The 24,410-nt window shown below is 44.0% G+C and overlaps 1 protein-coding gene across 1 annotated transcript in view; it reads right to left on the bottom strand.

Annotated features, from left to right (window-relative positions):
- Positions 1-23,516, bottom strand: part of VANGL2 (VANGL planar cell polarity protein 2) — a 57,389-nt gene extending 33,873 nt beyond the window's left edge. The window contains exon 1 of the mRNA XM_044271744.1: positions 23,173-23,516. The gene's annotated coding sequence lies outside the window, so the exon portion shown is untranslated. The remainder of the gene's footprint in view (positions 1-23,172) is intronic.
- Positions 23,517-24,410: the final 894 nt, after the last annotated feature.

The raw sequence follows: 24,410 nt of genomic DNA, 5'->3' as shown, positions 1-24,410 counted from the left end.
TCATGTTTGAGGAATAACTTTTTCAACCAAGTGACCATCCCCTCAGACTAGAAATGTTGGATGCAGCTTTTATACCACTTGTCACTCAAGTTGAATGGCGGTAGACACGACCGGACAAGTTCATAACCACCACGTGTCATCAACACCTTTCCAAAATGGCCGTGGGAACTTAACTTCCAAGATTCTTGCGAAACTCAGAAGATCAAACACCAAATCCATACATTATCATAGAATATACTGTCGCCATTTTACATTCAGTCTTTTGCCAGTGTAGGGAGAGGTTGCTGTGTGGAGCAGGGACAGGCTGTTAGGGCCACCAACGCTAGCTAATAGGACCACAAAGTCCTTTTAAGCACTAGTATAGATGTGCTATTGATAGATGTGATACACAGAGGGGTGCGGTATACTTATAATATACTTTTATAAATGAGTCAAAAACACATAGATCTATATAGTGATCACTTGTCAGTCAGAGGCCTAGGGGCTAGGGGCTTACTAGGGACATTTTTATATAGGGTAAGGTTCCGGACGGGGTCGCTCTTATCAGGGCGGGTGGTCTGTGGTTAGGCTACCAGGGCCAGAATAGCACCCCCTGTAGGGTAATATCAGGGTCAGTTCTTTGCCCACCCTGTCCTTTAATACCACATCATCATCTAGCCCAGGGATGGATGTTTTTTGCTTTCCCTCCGGAATTCATGGATGTGCACTGGAACCCCCCGGATTGTGGTAGGACATATGGTTTCTGATTTGGTGCCGCCGAGCACTTGTTATTGCCGACCACATCTATGCTTTTTGCTTAACTTTAATAATTTAATATATTTTAATTTTGAGGGATATCTTTTCCATTCACACGTCCGCAATTTTGCGGAACGGGTGGAGACCCATTCATTTTCAACGGGGCCGGAATGCGCTATCCGCATTTGCGGATACGCAATTCCGCAAATAAACAGAACATGTCCTATTCTTTTCCGCAATTGCAGACAAGATTAGGCATTTTCTATTATAATGCCGGCGATGTGCGGTCCGCTAATTGCGGAATACACATTGCCGATGTCAGTGTTTTGCAGATCCGCAAAACACTTACGGACGTGTGAATGGACCCTCATAGTAACATTATTAAAGGTTATGTTTTATCTTTATGTATATTCTAATGGATTGCCTTCCGTGTACAATGTTATAATATACTTTCTATGTTAGACAGTATATTATAGTGCATTTGTATTGTGCGGCAGTCGTGTGCGATACTGCCGGTATATAGAGGGACAAGCGTTATTGGAACAAATCATTTCTACTGGTGTGATATACCAGTCACCCCCCAAAAAAAACTGATTGAAGCGGAGTGTTATATACCAATATACTTTCTTTATAGTGCATTTGGGCACTGTATAGTGCATTTGCGCATGCGTGTACGCGAAAATTGAATTGCCGATATTTTGCATTAAAAATAAATAAATGGAGATCGCAAATTGGAATAATAGCTCTGGTCGGTCACTGTCCATGTTGTGGGGCTATTTGTGCACTTCTAGTAAGTATTTCTTGGCTGCAAATATGAGCTGAAGGTTTTTCAGGTTCGCCTGCCATTAAAATAAATGGGACCCGCCGCAAACTTGTGGTTTGCGAACATTTGATTGTGTTCGCGCGATCGCGTTCTCAAACCGTCCCGGCAGATGTTCGTCCATCACTAGCACTCAACTTGTGTTTACATTTTTTTTTTAAATAAAAGCCAAAAATACAAGAAAAAGGTAAAATGTTGTAAAAGGGATAAAAACAGCTATAATTCTAGGTATACAATACTAATTACCTTTCAAATATATTGTGGTTCTGAAACTGCTGGGGGGGAAAAATAAAAATCTCCCCCCAAAAATTTAAGGTCATACAAAAAAGCTGCATCCAGAATAAACCAGTTGTATCGAAACCACCGTCAAGTCTGTTTAATTCTTAATGTGAGCGTAGAGGGAGAAAGTGAAGAATCCCCTCCTCCCCCTCCCCCCCCCTTTTAAGCCACAGATCTCCATAACCTATTCAGAGAGCAATAAATTTAATTTCTAGCCAGGGAGGACAAGGCATTAGCAATTCTTAAGCCTTTTGTCACAACGTCATCACCAACCACAGAAAGCACTAAAATATTGGCCTTCTTGACAGGGCTTTTGTTGGACTTTATTGTAGCCTGAAACGAATAAAATTTGCTTAAATTGGTAGAAAAAACTAAAATAAAAAATAAAGATATAAACCAGCACAATGTAGAAAAATAAGAGTAAAAAGAATACTGTGAATATGGAAGAGTAGCCCAAAAAAAAAACGTGTGAAAATGTTCTTCTGAAGAGGAAAGTCAAGGATGAGGCCGAAGTATCCGTCATGCTAGGCAGTAATAATAACCCTATCAGGACCGAGGACTTTTTGTGGGGAAGGCGGACCTCATCTTTAGTTAGCCGTTTGGCCCTTATACACAAATTCTGAACTCTGAATTCTGACTCTTTTTGAACAGGTTGGCCCCAATCCATTCCCTCTCCCCAAATAGGATGTCGGGGGAAAGTTAGGACATTAGAGACATATTAGACACAATTAATAAAAAAAAATAAAAAAAAAAGTGTGTATGGTCAAGTCAAATACTAAACAAAAAAATATGGCTAATTTCGAGAATATGAGACAAAAATAAATTATAAAAATGTTAAAAAAAATAAAAAAAGAATAAAAAAATAAAAAAACACTGGGTCATGTTTCAGAATTTAAGGTAGCTGCTAAAAAATTTCTTAAAACAACATTTGATAATTTTCAAATTTATTTATTTCTTTTTTAATTACCAAAGAAATTTTTTGCTCAAAATATGCAAAATGTTTAGTAAAAAGGTTATGGACTTCTTCGACATGCTGTGATTACGCGGTCAGGAGACAACGGACATTGATATAAAAACAGTCATATGTCACCGGGAATTTTTTTTATATTTTTTTTTCACCCTGTCTGGAACAGTACACTGTAAAAGATTTATAAGCCGTCTATGTATATGCTTTGCCAGAGCTGTTGCGATCTCAGGCTTAAACAAATGGGCGGGGGGGGTTCAGGAATTTGTGCAATTCAGGATTTCTTTTGTAATTTTTTTTTATTTGATTTTAAATGTTTTTTTTTTTTAACATTTTATTGCATTTCAAATCCTGAGAAACACACAGGCCTAGCTCAGAATCAGCCAGAAATAGAAGTGTGGCAGATCAGACAAGGCCCCATTAATATTCATGCCTACCAACCCCACGAGGACCCCATTACTGGTCCACAGGAAAGGGATTTTATATCCAGTGTGTGGCAAAATATTCTAGTATTGTGTTAAAAAAATTTTTACCAAGGTTTTAAGGATTTGGATGGGGAGGTCTCAGACGCCTCTGGGGAGCGAAGCTGGCACATTGTAAATAATTGATAAGGCGATCCCGTACCAGTCATAAATCTTACTGAGAGACCCTAGAAAGGGAGGATTATGGGAAATTTCAATGCCAAGATCAAAAGCCTTTTGTCTCAGACAATACGGAGACTGTAAACCATCTCGTAAGCTATGAAATTCACTTGCCTCGTCCATGTAAGAACAAAAATAAATAAATAACAAAATTAATAAAAATTAGGTAAATTATGCTGACCTCCAGACAATAAAAGCCTAAAGCTAGATTGGATCCGTTCCAAAAATGCGCATCATTTTTTTTTTTAGCAAAAATAGAATTACAATAGAATTACAAAAACAGAAATGAGAGATTTACTCCCTGAGGAAATTATACATTATACAACTAAAATAAAATTATATTAAAAATTAAGATAAATTGAATAAAACGTCGTCAGTGTGGAAATTCTGGTAATTTGGGTTCCGGAAAATTCCATTTTAGGTTGGAGCTCCAGAGTTAATAATTACATTCAATTTAGGTGTGAGGCCTTCATAATCCTATTTAGAAAAATCGCAACCACACAACATTTGTGATCCGAATAGAACGATGTGGGGAGCTTGCGATTTGTGACATCACGATTTCACACGCGACGTCATGCAACTTTAACGCCCATAGGAACACGCTACATGCAAGATTATGACTAATCACCAAGGGGGCCCTGACCTTGAACCGTAAAGCACCACTATTGAAAGGAGAAGGAATCTTAGTGTTTTCCCCTTTAAGAAGGCGTTAAACACTTAAGGAACTATACAGACACCGTATTGTATAAAGCAACAATAAAGAGAGCGAGCCAATAAAACACAGCCTTGCCAGCCGCAGCCTGGTGAGCCGATCCCAGGACTAGAGCCGTCAGCCATAATGCTCTAAATCAATCAGAGAAATTCTGTAGCGACTCCTGTTTAACAACGCCAAGGCTGCCCGGGCAGAATCTTGTATTGTTCTACTGTTTGGTTCATTCCAGCACCCAGGGGCATGAACCTTTCACCCCTCTACAAAACATACTGGCAGGGACTGTGCAAACTTTACAACTTGTTAGGCATTAGAAAAATATATATATATGTTCCTCTCCTACTGCAATACAGATGTGTCCGTGTTTAAGCCAGTTCTGGAATTCTATTCTTCAAAGACAAAAATCTGGATGAAGAATAACGTTATGACCGATTTTGGATTCAAAGCCGGACTTTAGGTTTTCCAAGATCTCCGATGGTGACCTTTTCCTTCCAGCTTGTCACGTGGTTTCCCCAGACAGAATCCACATCCTGTGTACATTGAACGGAGTATTTCTTAGCAAACTTACACATTAAGTGAATCGTGTCAGCAGACCACTGCTCAGGAGAGGTTCATGTTCTGGTCACTGGAGAAGAAGTCATCTCGCAACGTATGGAATTTTTTTTTTTTTGTGCCAGATCCACCACAGAAAGGCATACACTCTGGTGTAATTCTAAAAAAAATTACAACTTCAAACAGAAAGAATAATCCAATTTAGTTGGTGGAGGCCCCAAACATATTAGAATATCCTCCGCCAAACCGGCATTTTCAGCAGGAGTGGCTGACAACCTGATATTCCTGTCCGAGGGGAGAGAAGGAAGCTTCAAAAGCTAAAACACCTAGGGGGTCATTAACTAACCAGAAATATGCCTATATTAAAGCATAGTTTTGGCCCAACGCCTTTCCCCCCCGACTCACCCAGGTCTAAAAAAAGCAGGTGTGGCAGGGAAATGGGTGGGGAGACAGGCCCATCTCATTTCCTAATTTATACACCTGGTTTAGGTGTATAAAAGGGTCTAAATCAGGGATGCTCAACCTGCGACCCTCCAGCTGTTGTAAAGCTACAACTCCCACCATGCCCTGCTGTAGGCTGTCCGGGAATGCTGGGAGTTGTACTTTTGCAACAGCTGGAGGGCCATAGGTTAAGCATGCCAGGTCTAAATGTAACACAGCAAGGGAACTGGATCTGCCGATACTATGTAGAGGCCGGCACCTTCATCTACAGGTATAAGGTATATTAAGACCGGCATCCATCTTAATAAATGACCCCCCCCAATCTACTTCTTTAGCCACCACCAGAGGTGTCTAGTAGCAGTTTTCTCCTTTCCTACCCTTGAGAAGACATAAGATGGGCGAGCTAGCTGTTGGATGAACAAGCAGTTTGTCAACTGCTATTGAAATTGTATGGACACCATAAAGGGGTTGTCCATATTTTTAATACTTTTGTGTCTCTGTGGAGGGAACCATATTTCTTGGCTCCAGCTCCTTGGATACACTGCCCTCCGGTCCCAGCTTGTCTAAGTCACTGGTCACGTGCCACTTGGGAGACATTTCACTGCTGTGGCCAATCAATGGCTGCAGCAGAACAACAAGAGCCCCATCCATTCTAGAACTTTATAAATGGAAACTGGAGCAGGCAAAACTGAGCGGCAGGGAGCAGGTAAGTATGCTTCCCACCACAGATCCTGTGTGGGAGTGGGGGGTAAGAATGCAAAAAAAACTGGAAAACCTCTAATATAAAACGCATTTCCCATAGAGATAATTATACAGCACACAGGCCCTATGACAACATACTAAAGCACAGCCATCAACATTGGTGCCTTATCTTCCGGGAATGCAGACATTTTGTCTACCGAACCTCACTCGGGGGTAGTATGTTTCTCACTGAAGAGACAGAGCAATGCCTCATGGGCAAAAAAGGGTATGTAAATGAGCTCATAACAGCCAGACAAGACACACACCTGTAGCCAACAACATTTTGGGGTTCTTGCCCCTCATCAGTAGAGAGCAGAGTACTGGTTGGCTACATAAGATGTCTTGACGTAAAACATCCAGGTTGGATTTGCGCACAAAATCTTACCACCTACGTTTCAACCAAGAAGGAGTACTCTCATATGATCATGATTTATCATCTAAAGATCTTCTTGCTTTTGTTACCTCAAGAAAATAAAAACATTGCCCTGAAAATCTCATCTGTAATTACTACCAATTCCCCAACATGCCTGTAGAATGACACTATCCAGCATCTGCCATCACTCCTGACATGAGATACAAAAGACAGAGCAGCATGGACAAAAACATTGGTCATTCGAGAAAAATATCTAAAAATCTGTTGGGCATTAACCTTCAGAAAAAACATAAATGTGTTATGGGCATGACAAAACAACTTAAGGTTACAGGTTGAAGTCTCAAAACTGGGTCTATGCCCAGAAGCCAAAAAGTTACAAGTAACTGAACACCTTAAAGGGAAAGTGTCACCAAAAATGTTATCTGCCAGTTAAATCCAGATAGTAGCACATCTTTTTCTCATCTCTTTATTTTCGGGCAGATTTATTTATTCTGTTTCCTGAAGATTATTATGGGGGCAGCCATCTTGCCTGGATTAGGAGGTTGGTCCTGCCCAGTTTCAGGGCAATATGAGAACTGTTTACAGGAAGGATAAACCATCTGTCATGTTTATAAAACCAAGTGCTCTGCATGCTCGAGGAACCTCCTTTACAGTTACGTGTTGCTATTGGGAAACTTTTGCATGGCCTAGTCTTACCCTCAGGCAGGAGCTTTGCAAGCAATTGAAACAAAGTCCTGAAGAAACCTGGCAGAGAAAAAAAAAAAAAGATGTCTATGTCCTCCTAATGCCCTCTATTTTTGACTGAGGAGAGTCTGAGGTGCAGTACTTCAAACGCAAAGATAACATTTTAGGTCATCTCAAATCAAGTGCTTGGTACCTCCTCAAACATGCCGATTATTGTAGCACATCCTGAAGACCAGAGGATAATAAGAAATAAATCAGGACAGGTAAGGGACAGCACAGATTCTAAACACTCTCGATTCGAAAGCTATGACTTTGGTGTGTCGACGAGCATAGGGTGCGCCATAACAAAATTGAAGATCCTCATGTCCAGAAAGGAGTACCAGTAGGACAAGGGTGCCTTCTGTTTTCCAGTGTTGTGGTGGAATATGGAGAAGGTTCAACCCAAGCAGGGGACTTTACTTCCTGAGTTTCCAATCTTTAAAATATTAGCCGATAAGAGGAAAAAATAAAATAAAATACTCTTCCCCCGCATTTCCATCAAGTAGCTCTGACCAACACACTAGAAATCTTTGATGTTATAATCCAGGTTCTTTAAGAGTCATCACTCCTTGAGTTGATCCCACACTGGAAAATCTCTGTATTAAGAGATAAGGAAACATCGAAGCTGCCCATCTAATTCTTTCCATCAAATGACTAACCTTCTTATACTATGAAGTATAATTATGGGGAGATTTAAGAATTACAAGAGCGCAAATAATACACACTAGCCAGAAATCCTCTCTGTAAAGAGATGATTTGCTACATGGAGAATTAAGACGGCGATGATCTTGTCGTGGCAATCAAATCTTTCAACAAATGCTCTTCTGATTAATCCCAGGCCTGTTGTTACCTGTCTATAGCTTCTGTTCAAGAAAGAGATGTCTTTGAATCAGCTGAAAATTTGGTTCCCTTAATGGGTTTACACGGACACCTACTCAAAAGTCTAACGTGCCAAGTCAAAAAAAGACCATATGGTGCCTTAAAGACAGATCCGAAACACAAAAAGTAACCCTGTGCCGACAAAATAAAATTTTGTACTTTTCTTCACAAAATTGTTTAGGGAAATGTACTTGAAAAACACCTAACATGCAAAGATTGAAAGATTGTTTTGATGGCCCCAAAAAGGTCTGTGATGAAGTTCATGGTTAGTGTCGCAAAATAGATTATGCTGACAGAATTTGGTGTAACGGCATCACAAAACTAAACTAGATTCTGATGAATAGATCATGGATAAAGAAGGGATTTTGGCTGTTATCATTAAAGTGGCAAACGGCACAAAAGGAAACATGTCGCCAAGGATGGAGCCATTTCAACCTGCTATCCTGTGGTGAGGAGCCAGCTGCTTCCACCGTACTAAAACCATTTTGTGTAATCCATCATTCTCTCATGCAGTGTCCAGACCTCAAATGAAACCCTCTGAAGAAACTCCATCCCCTCACCCAACACTCTCCATGGGATTCCTGCCTGTAACACACACACACAGATCTGACATTAGCCAGCCAAGATGAAAGAAGGGGCCTCATAAGGAAGTCTTCCACCCCCACCACAAAATTTGGTTAACCAAGAAGCACATGGAGACAAATCTTAAAAGACAGGCTGTGTAAACAAACAGTGCAGCTGTATACGCAATGCTCAGCGGCCAGTGCCAGGGAAGGAGGCACCTCACATACATGGATCTGGGTGTTCACTGCCAAACATCTTGTTGAATGGCCACCAGATGAGTTGAATCTTTAATGGACCATAGGAACCAAAGTCTCCTCCGGGTTTATGGCTTTCAAAAGGGAAAGGGTTACCCAATAAAATAAGTGGAGAAAGTTTTAAATATAACAAAAGGGACGACATCTGTGTGCGTGTTTATGTATTATAGACAGTAAAAATAATTATAGAAAAAATAAAATGATATATGTATATATTCTAAAACTGTCTGAAGCAGGACAGTTCTGACAACAGGTAAAGATGAAGACTTTGACAAGTCTCAGGAGAGACCTGATCTGCCTTAATGGCTGCATAATGTCACCAGGCAAGCATAAGACCTACAGTCACAAGCTCAGCATTGTGGGCAAGATCAGCTCCAGACACACAACTGACCTCCAAAAGGGTTGTCCAGTCGATTACGTTTCTTTTTAAAGGCTCAGAATGGTGTAACCTCAAAATTGATCCTCTTGCTACTCCTGTTGCGATGCTTCCAATAACTCACCGGTCTCTACTTCAGGTCCCTCTCAACAGACTGGAAATGACCACTCAGCCATCATTGGTGATGGGTCTACAAGTGAGGCTTCTCTTCAGGGCAACCATTTTGCTACCTTACCCCAAAATGACAATTCGCATCTACACCTCTACTAGCTCAGGATTTAGATCAACCCACTGCAGACTACCAAAACACACAGTAATAGATGTCTGCCTCAATGAGAAGCCATGGAAAAGTGTCTCCTGCAACTCATTCACTGTCTATGTGTGGTTGGAGGCCCCTTACATTATGCCTTGAAGGTGGAGGAGGCCTGTACATGCTCTTGTTGAAACATATTCAACTCGAAAAAGTTAACACATGAAGGGGGGGGGGGGGGGGGGGGGGCGAGGCAACACCCAAATTGCTGTCTCTGCTCACCTTGTTTACAAAGGAGCATTTATCTGTAATTACTCCGAGATGTCAGCTATCCTAGAAAAAACACACACGGTAATTCTTACCAGACTGGAGCATTCATCCTGGTCAATGTGGCTCGGCGTCTGACAATGCCTCATGCCTCCTCCCTTGCTTCTCAATGTTTCTGGAGTTTGCATAGTTGATTGTTCCGGCCAATGATGTCAGTTGCAATGTTCCAACGTTTTGGTTACATGGGGTCTAGGATATGACAGATGAGAAGGGCATTTCTGCACCTACGCACCCTACCAAAGGGTCATGGGAGTTGGTTGGAAGCCACAGTAAAAGTTACCATTTTAGTCAAAGTGGTTATCCAAGATTTTAGGGGTGGCAGTGCTGGGAATAATAAAAAAAAATAAAAAATAAAAATAAACCCTGGTCAGATCCTCCTGGTTACAGTCTCCTCTGCTTCCAATCCCTCAATGGTGATGTGTGCGGGAACAACACGTGATCACTGAGGCTATTGCTTGTCCATAATCAGTGATGTGCACGTGGACAGAACGCCATACTTCCTGTGCTATGGGAACTAGGAGTCGTCGAGAACTGAGGTTCAGCGCGGGAATCATGAGGCTTCCGACCAGGTAAGTAGCATATTCTTTGTTTTTAAACCATGCTAAGCCAACCCTATATTTTTTTGATGTCTTAGAAACTTCTTGAAAATGGCCAAAACACATTAGACAAGTATCAGCAGAACCTGGAACCGGCCAAACACATAGGGGCACATTTATCAAGACCGACGTTCTAGACGTCAGTCTTAATAACCCCTATACCTGGTGGTGGACCCACCGGAGTTATGAAGGGTTATTTCAGCTTAATAAATTACCCTCAATGTGTATGGCCAAGTCTTGACTCTCCTCAACAGAGGCTGTCGAGGGAAAGTACCACCAGGCAGTTGGATTTCATTATGACCGAACCCTTTTTTCTCCTTAAGGGGTTATCCAGCAATTTATGTTATAGATTGCTGGGAGTCCGACACCTGGGAGCCCTGCCAATCAGCTGTTAGAAGAGGCCGGAACTCCGCGACTGCCTCTTCCTAGGCCATGTGATGTCATTGTTCATTGGTCACATGGCTTGGTTAAACCTCTAGTCGGCACTTTAGGCATTTAATGGCCCAACGGCATTGACAAACTTATCGTTGGGAGTGAAGACTGTTCCTCTAATGTTGCCGTTACAGTCCCCCTGGTATTCAAATTATTGAGTCTCCGCTATCAGGTTGGTACATATTCCATTCAGGGCGGTTGCTATGTTAAAAGTGAGGGCGACTTCTCCGGGTCCAGACACCCTATCCTAGTAAAGGGGGAGCAAGCCATACGTTACAACATAAGACAGCAACAACTGGATTTCTACTCTGTTGCCCCTTCCTGAAAGCATGTGGCCAAAAATAAATACCACATGCAAACCCTATGTTAATTCAACAAAAACCTCATTTAACAAAAAAAATAAAAATAAAGTTGCAATTTAAAAAGTTCTTTCCCCAATATTTGTTTTTGTTTGTTTCCAAAGCTGCGCACGTTGCTACTGCTGGATTATAGAAATATAATACCGAGTCAGAAGGAAGCCATCGGTAAACAAAGCTCCGAGCCGGTTCAGCAAGTTTCCATGTAACGTTCATTTGTGCCACGCTGATTGTATATACACAAGTCACTGCGAGGCACGTACGACAGATCCGCAGCACAGGCGCTGACGAGGAGATTAACTAACTGAGTGAAGGTCGCCTTAATTGGATCTGAACGCAAACAAACAATAGTGTCCATACCCCGCCAGGCCGATCCCGCACCTCCGATAGACGGCCCTTTATCCCGGTCTCAGGAGAGAGTCAGTCTAAATGAACCACCCAAGGTTACGGAAACGAGGAAACCGTCTGAGAAATGGACGGAGGACGAAAGAGATCAATAATATCAATCACGAAGGTCAATTAACAGCTCGGTGTTCATCAAAAACACATTCTCAAGCCCTGAGAGCAGAAGTGAGCCGAGACGCCAACTGTACCACTCACACCATAGGCAAATATTACACAAAGAAGATTCTCACACCCTCCTGCTCCATTTTACAGGCCGCAGGGGGCAGTATTACAGTACGGAGGCTGGATTCTTGTACATAGGAGGCAGTATTATAGTAGTTATATTCTTGTATATAGGAGCACTATTATAGTAGTTATATTCTTGTACATAGGAGCAGTATTATAGTAGTTATATTCTTGTACATAGGAGCAGTATTATAGTAGTTATATTCTTGTACATAGGAGGCAGTATTATAGTAGTTCTATTCTTGTACATAGGAGGCAGTATTATAGTAGTTATATTCTTGTATATAGGAGCACTATTATAGTAGTTCTATTCTTGTACATAGGAGCAGTATTATAGTAGTTATATTCTTGTACATAGGAGGCAGTATTATAGTATTTATAGTCTTGTACATAGGAGGCAGTATTATAGTAGTTATATTCTTGTACATAGGAGCAGTATTATAGTAATTATATTCTTGTACATAGGAGGCAGTATTATAGTAGTTATATTCTTGTAAATAGGAGCAGTATTATAGTAGTTATATTCTTGTACATAGGAGCAGTATTATAGTAGTTATATTCTTGTACATAGGAGCAGTATTATAGTAGTTATATTCTTGTACATAGGAGCAGTATTATAGTAGTTATATTCTTGTACATAGGAGCAGTATTATAGTAGTTATATTCTTGTACATAGGAGCAGTATTATAGTGGTTATATTCTTGTACATAGGAGGCAGTATTATAGTAGTTATATTCTTGTACATAGGGGCAGTATTTTTATTTTTCAGTGCTAGGAATCTACCTGTAATCCTGAAATTATCACCCAGCTTGAACACAACCATATCATGTCCAAATCTCTGTCCACCTCTGGAGTATTCCTTCTTCAGATCATTATCTGATGTTTGTTTGCAGATTCCTCAACAGGACTGAATTCTTGTTAAATCAGCAGAACAGATGGCGCGCACACCGCGCCGTCTGAGCAAACCAATCCTGCCACTCCACCTGACAGACAAATCTCACTTCCAGTTCAACATAAACCAGTCCATCCAAGAGCAAATTCTGATAAGGGCGTAGGTGTTACTGAGACCCAACAGGGCTTTATATTCACCGTAAAAAAGCAGCGCCTCGTGGATTGCCTATGACAACCAATCAGATTGCTGCTTTCATCATACTGTGAAGAACAAAAATGAAAGCTGGAATATGATTGGTTGCCAAGGGGAAGTCTCTATGGTGACCATTTTGAGTTTAATTCCTTAGTTTGTAAAATGGCCGTCTGTTAAAAGAGGTGGTGGAACAAATTCAGGCATCAACATATTAAAATCGACCAGGTCTACGAGGCACTTAGCCAGCCACAGAGACAGTAAAGCACTTCATTTAATCAGCTTTCCAGTCTGCGGCGTCAGGACAAAGCAACCTGAAATACTCACAGCAGCACAGAGCATTTCAGCTCTGTCAGCAGAACAGAGTGTTTAAGGAGAATAGTGGGCGGATACTGCAGGGGTTGGGCGTTGGATGCAATATAGAGTTGGAAGGTGCCAGAGAAGACAAGTATTAGGGCCCAGAGCAGCACAGAGTATTTAAGGGTATATGTAAAGTACATACTTGATTTGGCTTAGAGGCGTGAGATTTTTAGGTTTTCTTTGCGTATTTCTCAGTGCAGTTACGTAGCGGCTGCACAGTTGTCGGTCAGGTTTTCAGAGCGGCGGGGCAGCTCAGACAGGCCTTATCTGCCATAAAGAGGGACGCGACCAGTATCTGTCCTCTAATGGGTTTACAGCCCCATCCATAAAGTCATTTATCAGAGCAAACACAATAAAAACTGATCAGAAAAAAAATAAGAAATAAAATACAGGCTGGGAGGGTGTAGGGAGCCTGGAAAAGCTGCGGGAGCGCATCAAACAGGGTGTGAAAACTTATGCAATGGCTCCCATCAACGCACCGGAATACAAGGATTTCTTCAGGAACCCACAGGACAATAGGAGGGAGAGGGGTGCGGGGCGCGAAATTCTGTCCACCTCAAATACTTAGCCCACAGATGTCATCGGATCGTCTGGAAAAACTAGATTTCTCTAGAAAGACCCTCAGGAAAGAAATCTCTACTGTCAGCAGCCGGATGTCATCTATCCATACCGACGGCACGGGGGAGGGGGTACTGTGATGGTGTATCTAAGCTATCGTGTGCGGTACCTAAGCCTATACAATACTGCCTGCTGAGCTGTGTATCTAATCCCATCCTGCGCGATACTGTCTGCTGAGCTGTGTATCTAATCCTACCCTGTGTGATACCGTCTGCTGAGCTGTCTATCTAATCCTATCCTGTGTGATACTGTCTGCTGAGCTGTGTATCTAAGCCTATCCTGTGTGATACTGCCTGCTGAGCTGTGTATCTAATCCTATCCTGTGTGATACTGTCTGCTGAGCTGTCTATCTAATCCTATCCTGTGTGATACTGTCTGCTGAGCTGTGTATCTAATCCTATCCTGTGTGATACTGTCTGCTGAGCTGTGTATCTAATCCTATCCTGTGTGATACTGCCTGCTGAGCTGTGTATCTAATCCTATCCTGTGTGATACTGCCTGCTGAGCTGTGTATCTAATCCTATCCTGTGTGATACTGTCTGCTGAGCTGTGTATCTAATCCTATCCTGTGTGATACTGCCTGCTGAGCTGTGTATCTAATCCTATCCTGTGTGATACTGCCTGCTGAGCTGTGTATCTAATCCTATCCTGTGTGATACTGCCTGCTGAGCTGTGTATCTAATCCTATCCTGTGTGATACTGTCTGCTGAGCTGTGTATCTAATCCTATCCTGTGTGATACTGTCTGCTGAGCTGTGTATCTAATCCTATCCTGTGTGATACTGTCTGCTGAGCTGTGTATCTAATCCTATCCTGTGTGATACTGTCCTGCTGAGCTGTGTATCTAATCCTATCCTGTGTGATACTGCCTGCTGAGCTGTGCTATCTAATCCCTATCCTGTGCTGATACTGTCTGCTGAGCTGTGTATCTAATCCTATCCTGTGCGATACTGTCTGCTGAGCTGTGTATCTAATCCTATCCTGTGTGATACTGTCTGCTGAGCTGTGTATCTAATCCTATCCTGTGTGATACTGTCTGCTGAGCTGTGTATCTAATCCTATCCTGTGTGATACTGTCTGCTGAGCTGTGTATCTAATCCTATCCTGTGTGATACTGTCTGCTGAGCTGTGTATCTAATCCTATCCTGTGTGATACTGTCTGCTGAGCTGTGTATCTAATCCTATCCTGTGTGATACTGTCTGCTGAGCTGTGTATCTAATCCTATCCTGTGTGATACTGTCTGCTGGGCTGTGTATCTAATCCTATCCTGTGTGATACTGTCTGCTGGGCTGTGTATCTAATCCTATCCTGTGTGATACTGTCTGCTGAGCTGTGTATCTAATCCTATCCTGTGTGATACTGTCTGCTGAGCTGTGTATCTAATCCTATCCTGTGTGATACTGTCTGCTGAGTTGTGTATCTAATCCCATCATGTGTGATACTGACTGCTGAGCTGTGTATCTAATCCTATCCTGTGTGATACTGTCTGCTGAGCTGTGTATCTAATCCCATCCTGTGCGATACTCCTCCGCCCCTGTGCCTCTCCCATGACCTGGAGGGATGAACCCGAGAGCATACCCGGTGTCACCTGCCCGCTCGCTCCTCCTCCCGCTCGCTCCTCCGCACTTTCCCTGGTGACAGCTCAGAAGTGTTTGATCAGGTTTGTTTGCCAAGTCCGGTCCACAATGGATCTGGAGCCGCTTCAAGGGGTGGTGTCCTGAAACTGAGGCAATGAGACGCTCCCTAACGCCTCACCGACTTATTATACTCTTCTGTTTCTGGGAAAGCTGGGTGACAGTCAGCATGGCCACCATCACGGTCCCTTACTGCGGCCTAGCTCCAAGACTGGATGGCAACCCCTGTGGGAGCCATTATGGCTGCCATATAGGCCATCGCCCTATTTAGTAATATGGCATCTATGGGCAGATGAGGAAAGCTGGATGACAGCCAATATGGCCGCCTGATTCCCTGCCCGCGGCTGTGGTGGTCCCGCTCGGCTCTCCCGCGGAGACACTTGATTTGCTGCCATGTGCTCCTCGCTGTCCTGTTCGGACACAACACAAGAAGTTGTTTCAGTCTGGAAAGGTGTGAAAAGCGGCGCCCGGTGGGAGAAAGCAACGCTTTTCTGAGGGGATTTTCTAATCACAGAGTCAAATAAAAAGGGGGACAAAAGCGGCATTGTGCCCGATGAAAGAGGCAGCCGTGCCCACCCATCGGGCCCCTCAGAGCCCAGCCGAGGCCCTCAGCAACCATCAGATCAGCTGCCACAAGAGGACGGTGCTCCAGGGGCGTATCACACATGGCAGGCTGAGATACACCATGACAGCAGATAGGATTAGATACACAGCTCAGCAGACAGCATCACACAGGATAGGATTAGATACACAGCTCAGCAGACAGTATCACACAGGATAGGATTAGATACACAGCTCAGCAGACAGTATCACACAGGATAGGATTAGATACACAGCTCAGCAGACTATCACACAGGATAGGATTAGATACATAGCTCAGCAGACAGTATCACACAGGATAGGATTAGATACACAGCTCAGCAGGCAGTATCACATAGGACAGGATTAGATACACAGCTCAGCAGGCAGTATCACACAGGATAGGATTAGATACACAGCTCAGCAGACAGTATCACACAGGATAGGATTAGATACACGGCTCAGCAGACAGTATCACACAGGATAGGATTAGATACACAGCTCAGCAGACAGTATCACACAGGATAGGATTAGATACACAGCTCAGCAGACAGTACCACACAGGATAGGCTTAGATACACAGCTCAGCAGACAGTATCACACAGGATAGGATTAGATACACAGCTCAGCAGACAGTATCACACAGGATAGGATTAGATACACAGCTCAGCAGGCAGTATCACATAGGACAGGATTAGATACACAGCTCAGCAGTCAGTATCACAGGATAAGATTAGATACACAGCTCAGCAGACAGTATCACACAGGATAGGATTAGATACACAGCTCAGCAGGCAGTATCACATAGGACAGGATTAGATACACAGCTCAGCAGTCAGTATCACAGGATAAGATTAGATACACAGCTCAGCAGACAGTATCACACAGGATAGGATTAGATACACAGCTCAGCAGACAGTATCACACAGGACAGGATTAGATACACAGCTCAGCAGACAGTATCACATAGGATAGGATTAGATACACAGCTCAGCAGACAGTATCACACAGGATAGGATTAGATACACAGCTCAGCAGACTGTATCACACAGGACAGGATTAGATACACAGCTCAGCAGACAGTATCACACAGGATAGGATTAGATACACAGCTCAGCAGACAGTATCACACAGGATAGGATTAGATACACAGCTCAGCAGGCATTATCACACATGACAGGCTGAGATACACCATGATAGCAGGCAGTATCACACAGGATAGGCTTAGATACTCCAGCCCGTCAGCTCCTGCCCCTATTTTACAGCACAGCGCCATGTCCTGCTCATGACTTTATGGGATCCGGCCTTGGAGGGTGAATACATATTTAATGATGACACTGCTCCATGACATAATACCGCCATGCAGCACCCACATACAGCCATATGGATAAGATTACCAAGAGGGGAAGAAGACCTGAGGACAAGCTGATACATGAGGCCCGGGGCGACCTCCGCTATGAGGCACGGTGTACGGCACAGGCCTGATGGCGGTCTGGTGACCTAGTGCGTGCAGACGTTACTCACGCCGTATCCATAGGGCTATAAAGATTTTAGGAGGAGTCGCACCTCGTCAATAAGTAGGTAGGTGTCAGACGAGCACTAATAGGCTTCCCATTTACACCACAGCGTCATTATATGGGGGGGGACACCACGATGACCGACAACGTATAAATAAGGGTGGGATTCGCTTTCTCGCCTTTTATTTCCCAATTAAGACTCCTGAGATATAAATATAGAGGAAGATGCTAATTAGCCTCCGAGCGCCTGCAGCCTGGCGAGGAGGGAAGCGTGCGCCACCGCCGTGACTCATGCTGCGCGCTGTGGAGGCGATCAGCTCATCTGTAATATTTATGCCACTTTGGCGGCAAATAAAACTAAGAGTCTAGGAAGGGTGTCGTCAGCCACCATCTTTTTTTTTTTTCTTAAAGGGAAAGCACAAGAACAAAAATCTGTACAGCGGCTGCGCAGTGCACACAATGGGCCTTTACTATGCAGATGCTCAGGGGGACGCGTTAGTCACATGGTCGTTTATGACACCACAAACCTCCCCGAATCTGCGTATGAAAGGTGAGCACATCTGTACTAACAGAGCCAGGAATGCATCATGGAGGCTGACCGCCCCCCCACCCTCTGAGGGACACAAGATATAAGGAACCAGGGTCAATGATTAACACCCTCTTTTGTCTGCAGAAGACCGCTCCCTCCGGGGTAGATATCCCGTATTAATTAACCGGCCGCCTGCAGGGAGATAGACTCTGCTTCACGGTCCCTGGTGAGGCCAGAAATGAAATTAGTCTTCTGCCAGTTCTCAGGAAAGGAAATCTCAAGACGCAAGTCTCTCTGCGGCGCGGTATGACGTCTGGGCAAAAATCACGACTTGAGCTTCAATAAGATTGTGCGTTCCCCTTTAAGATATTGCTCAGGGGCGTTACTCTAAATTTCTAAGCCCTCCCCCGAGTATTCCTCAGTAGGGTTCCAGTTTTAATACACTGCCCAAAAAATAGAATATAAAAACTTAGCGCAATCTGGCTCTTTCAGACCTCGAATTTCCTTTGCCCCCCCAAACATGAGGAAATCAGAAGAGGTTGGAATTGGCAAATGATGAGACCTTGAAGTCCGTGCAGTCCCATATATGTCACCCTAAACTCAGCTGAGTAAACATCCTGGCTGACCGCCCCCCACCAGTGCCCTTTATAGGACCCATAATGGACCCTGTTGGTGGCTATTAACAAGACACGATATTTAAAAGGGGTAGAAAATCATAGAAACATCACCGCCCCTGTCCGCTGGTGGTGGGCGGTATTGCAGCTCTCCCATTTGAGTTGCTCTACTGCACACAACCTATAGACTGTGGAAGTTTGGGGTTTTCCAATCCCGGACAAGCCCTTTAAGGAGCACGTCAAAGTGGTCAATATTCAGTTCAGTCGTAGAGGATCCTGGAAAAGCTGGGAGACGACCCACACACCCTCTTGTCCTCAATGGTAGACTCGGTGATCGATAAGGCATGCTGAGCTTGGATAAGCTGTGTGACAACAACCTCTATGGGTACTGTAATGGCAGCTGTGTAGGTTGTCACCCAGCTTTCCCAGGATCAGGTAGAACTGACAGAATTATTTTAAGTGGAAAAACAGCGCCACCCATGTCCTCAGGATGTGTGTGGATTGCAGCTTAGCGCCACCCACAGTCTGTGGATGGGTGCCGATTTTGGAAGGAAGCAGCCATGTTTTCCGTATCGCGCACAAACCCCTTTAAGACAAAAAATAAAAAAGATAAATATTTAGAAACCCCTCCCCAAGCCAAAAGTAGTGGCATAAGCTAGAATACCTGTAAAGGAGGTTTATCGCCGAGGACAAAGGCTGTAGAATAATGACGGGATATTTGGTGTCCATTCCATCCTCATCTACATAAAAGCAGAAACTGGATACTCTGACCCAAACAGCTTACAATCTACGCTCGCTCTCGTGTTACACGCTGCGTTCCCATTGACTGTTCATCAACACCTTCTGCAAGACAGACACGTAAGAGCAAAGCGGGAAAAACTACCAAAAAAGCCACACTAAACGACGAAAGGCAAAAATGTCACCCTAAGGACCGTGATGATGTCACGATGATAAATGACATCATATGCTACGAGACTACTTTACTCTGTTTGGCCTGACAACAGGCTCTGCTGCACATTAGAATTTTCCAAATTTGCTGCAAATTTTTTAGATAATTTATTTTTTTTTTAAATCCACATTTCGCTATGAAAACTTTAAAGGGACCAAAGATCGTAATGATCATTCATCCCCCAGTCACTATGCATCGGTATGTGAGAAAGGCCCTTTAAACGATCACCGATCGACTTGTTATTGGCTTGGCAGTCTAAGTCTGTAGCATTTTCTTTGCTGCCCATAACAACCAATCGGAGCTCAGCTTTAAGGGGTTCTCCAGGACTTAGGACAGGTCATAAAAATCAGATAGGTGGGGGTTCAACTAAAAAAAACTCAGAGCTGTATATGGACCAAGTCACTTTCTGATTGGAAGCGGCCAGGCAACGGATCAGGGGTGGGGGGCACGGCGGGCAGTGGATAAAATAAGTCTACTCAAAATCAGGTTCACTTATAAAAATCAATTTAAAAAAGTGTAACCAACTCAAGTCAAGTCAAGATCACCAGGGGAAACCTAGGACGGAGGACATTATGACTCTCTCAGTGAGGTTTGCCGAGAGTCCATTTGAATTTTTTCACTTTAGTTCCACATTCCATCACCAGGATGCCAAGTGATTGGGAGGGGCACAATTATTGGGTACACAGTTGCAGGCATTCCTCAGCCAAGGCTACACAGCAGTTTTGGTTGTGTTGTCCCAAGGCAGGAGAGTTCAATGTTGATATTCTGTGACCCCCCCCCCCACCAGTCGAAGGTAAATGTTGCTCTACTGTTGTGCTGTGGACATCTGACATTTGCTATTGAGTTCTGTTGTAGCGCGACTATGTCAACTGGAACTAAAAGTCCTCTTCTTGGTCACACTGAGTATTATTGATATGGACATGTTTGATTCTGAACTTCAAAAGCCACGGGTCAGCCAACATCTAGCCCCCACCTTAGGTTTCTCACAAATACACCTACTTAAAGCTTGCTGAAGACATTAGGTTGAGAATCCTGAGGGCTACTGGTCATTTGAACACCCCCAAAAATATACGGAGGTCATATCAATCATGGTCTACAACCATTCCTCCATCTTTCGGCCTACAACCAAAACAGTCAGCTTTTGGTCTAGAACCAAACCTTCAACCTTAACCAGCAAGACCAGTCACACATGACTGTCACTAATGACCTGTCAAAGATTGGACCCACAAAAATCGGTCAAAGCAGACCACCAGAAGGTTTGTTGGTATTGTGGTTTCCAGCCACGTGCCTTCAGATAACAGATAGGTCCTCCTAGTATTCACCCTACGCAGGTACCTGCATAGTGACCAAGTAAAGTAGCACTTTCCCTCCAAAAGGTAGATTCTCTATGCAGGTACCTGCTTATTACAAATCTTGAGAAGACTCATTCTTGACTGGCCCACAACCATAATAAAGAACCCCTGGAAGACCTGCAATTCCAAAGTTCATTAGAAATGCGCAAGAAAAAGTACTGGTGGTGGCATAGGCATCACAGTGGCTGAGCGGTGCCTTGCGGTGCTTGGTTCCAAGGTACAAATTCAACCAAGGGCAACATCTACATGGAGTTTGTATGTTCTCCCCATGTTTGCTTGGGTTTCCTCCCACACTCCAAAGGCATACGGATAGGAACCTTAGATTGTGAGCAGCAATGATAATGTATGTAAAGTACTGTGGAATATAAGCGAGTAAAATAATAACATAAGTAACTCCAAAGATGTTCTGCAGAAGTTGCACAGTCACAATATGCAGATACCATCTTAGGCCATGGAGTGGCTTTCACTGTAACAATGGTGCCATAAACAATGGGAAAAGTCATTGTTATCTAATGACCGTCTCCACCTCTGAATTATCATACTACTTTCCTTTACTGACCGATTAACCCCTGCAAATTAACCGTTTGTGTGTAAGCTATACAGGAGGTTACCATTTAGGAGAATTAGGGCCTGGTGGGAACTTAATGACCTTGGGAGACATGTAATCAGGCTCCAGATTGCTCTTCATGTCCCATATTTAGTCACGAGCAGGCTTTGAGGATCTTGGACCCAAAAAACCAATGGGAATCATGACAACATGCTTGACTGACGCCCAGGATCCCCAATTCAGTTTAGGGCCCCCCTGAAAGCAAGCCAACCACCAGAGATTCCAAATTCAAAGACAGGTTCCTCACAGCCAGCAGGTGGCTGCCATGCTGTATAGGGCCTGGGACCACAACTAGGGATGAGCGAATTTGAAGTTATGAAATTCGTTTGGTGGTAAAAGCAGGACCATACCACTGACCATAACGCAATCCCATGATGGAATGTCTTTAGAGACATTCCGTCATAATAGAAGTCTATGGCCTGCTTAACGGATCCGTCCCGTTTTCGTTATGCTGGAATCATGGAATTGCGTTATGGTCCTTGGTAACGGAATTCTGCTTTTACCACCAAACGAATTCCAAAATATGAAATTCACTCATCTCTAGCCACAACCATAAAACTGGAGTCCCCCATGGATTATCATTTTGTCAAAAGGGTATGAGGAGCAATACCAATTTGACACTTCATGGGGGACTCCATAACTGACAGATCACCCACAAACACGACAGCAGGTGACTGCCTGTAAATTATCACAGTCTTGTTCATGGAGTCCACTGGCTTTGAGGTTCCCCATTATCGACAGTCACCTGCCGGCTATGGGGAGGACTCATGTGGACCCCGTTACAGTCGTTGACTAATTTGAGGACACATATCCAAAGTTCAGTCACAGGTTCCTCATAACCAGCCATCAATATGGGACCACCATAACCAGTAGGCAATTTGGAAAGGCACTGGAGAGGACCCATGACCAAACTCAAATCGTAGAACCATCTAGCTGACACATAGGTCTCAGTCAGTGTGGGAGCATTGATCACAATATTGGGGTATCCATAGTCAGAAGATCCCAAACTCCACCATGGGCCACCATACCCAGGATCATCCTAAATTTAATCTAAACAAAGACCATAAAGATCCAAACCACATGGTAACGAAATGCCCTCTCCATCACCTCGCCTGATCCATATCTCTACCACACCGTATTAGTCTGTGTACGGGAATGTTAATTATTAACACGTTGTTCTCCAATATCCCAGGAAAGTCAATGGCCCCTGCCCAAAAATTAACCCAAGTGTAGGGGGTCCCCCTCCCCAAACAAGTCACCCAGGAGTGGCTAGCAACAGCAAACAATTACAAGGGATTAGTGAGCAGCTCCCTCTCCAGATCCACCCTGACCGGTCACATTCCCACCAGGCAGGGACTTTAGGAGAGTCCAGGGATTCATGGGGCCTAAGGCCAGCAATACATTGTCGTAATCCAACGGAAAGGGTAAAAACCTTGGAATTAACCGCCCCTCATCTCCAGATTAATGCGATTATAAGAAGATCACAACATGGAGATCCTACTGCCACCCGGCAGATCCTTAGATCTTCTACCCCCCCCCCTCCTCCTATCAGATCAGTTACAATGTATCAGCTCAGTGTTACAATGTATCCACAACCAACCCCACCCCCGATCTCCAGCCTGCAGACCCCCCCGCCAACAAGTGCAAATAAAACATAACCAAATATCAGGGCAGGTTTTCTGCAGCTTACCCCCAAGCGGCTAGGAAAAGCCTCAGACATGTGCAATCTCCCCAGCTTCAAGGATCACTTCTTGGGAAAGAAGGAGGGAGGAGGGGGAAGGGAGGGAAGCAGGAGAAGGAGGAGGGGATGGTAGAGTCTCCTTTTATACGAGGAAGCTTTTGTTGTCCAGGGTTGTGTTAGAAAATCCACAATCTGAAAATGGAGGGAGGATAAAAAACCATGGGGAAGGTGGTAGATCCCAGTCCTGGCGAGCAGATCCCGGTGGGTAAGGGTGGGATTCCAGGCGGATGGATGAAGTGATTCCCCAGGATGTATGGATGTGTGCAGAGTTGTGTGTGTCTCTCCAGAATGCAGATTCTACACCTCTGTGGCTGCTCCAAGGACAACCCTTTCCTTTCCCTTCCTCCTCCCCCTCCCTGCTCCTGCCTCCTCCTCCTCCTCCTCTCACCATTGTCTGACATTACCCTCACAGACCCCCTTTCTCTTTCTAATGTCTCCATGGGCTGAGGGATTCAGACCCCTGGGCTTTCCCCTTCTTCTTATTTTGGGACATTTTCCGCTTTTGTTTTTGCAACAATGTCACCGGAGAAGATAAACAGATCCCATTGTTAGAGGCCAACATGGTGCACCACCGCTGCCCTGCCACTGGGGGGAGCTGTGTCAAACATTATGGGGGAAAGGACATTTTTGAAGTTGAGAAAAATTCTCCATTAAGGGGGTTGTCCGCGATTAGAAAAACATGGCTGCTTTCTTCTGAAAACAGCGCCACCCTTGTCCGTGGGTTGTGTCTGGCATTGCAGCTCAGCACCATGAGAGTCAACTGGGCAAAGCTGCAATACCGCACGCCACCTGTGGACAGGGGTGGCGCTGTTTTTGAAAATAAGCAGCCTTGGTTTTCTAATCCTGCATAACCTCTTGAAGGGAATAACGGCTTATATTTTAAAGGGGTTTCCAGGATTTAAAAAAAAAAAAACATGGCTGCTGATTTCCAAAAACAGCAGCGCCACCCCTGTCCGTGGGTTGTGTCTGGAATTGCAGCTCAGCACCATGAGAGTCAACTGGGCAAAGCTGCAATACCGCACGCCACCTGTGGACAGGGGTGGTGCTGTTTTTGAAAGTAAGCATAACCTCTTAAAGGGTAAGCATAACCTCTTTTTTTTTTTATCCTGGAAACCCCTTTAAAATATAAGCCGCCGCTATGTTTCCAGGATAAAAAAAAAACATGGCTGCTGATTTTCAAAAACAGG

Source organism: Bufo gargarizans, chromosome 11 (assembly GCF_014858855.1).
Source record: "Bufo gargarizans isolate SCDJY-AF-19 chromosome 11, ASM1485885v1, whole genome shotgun sequence".
NCBI lineage: Eukaryota > Metazoa > Chordata > Amphibia > Anura > Bufonidae > Bufo > Bufo gargarizans.
Note: the sequence above shows the minus strand (reverse complement) of the source record. Positions and strands in the feature narration are given on the sequence as shown.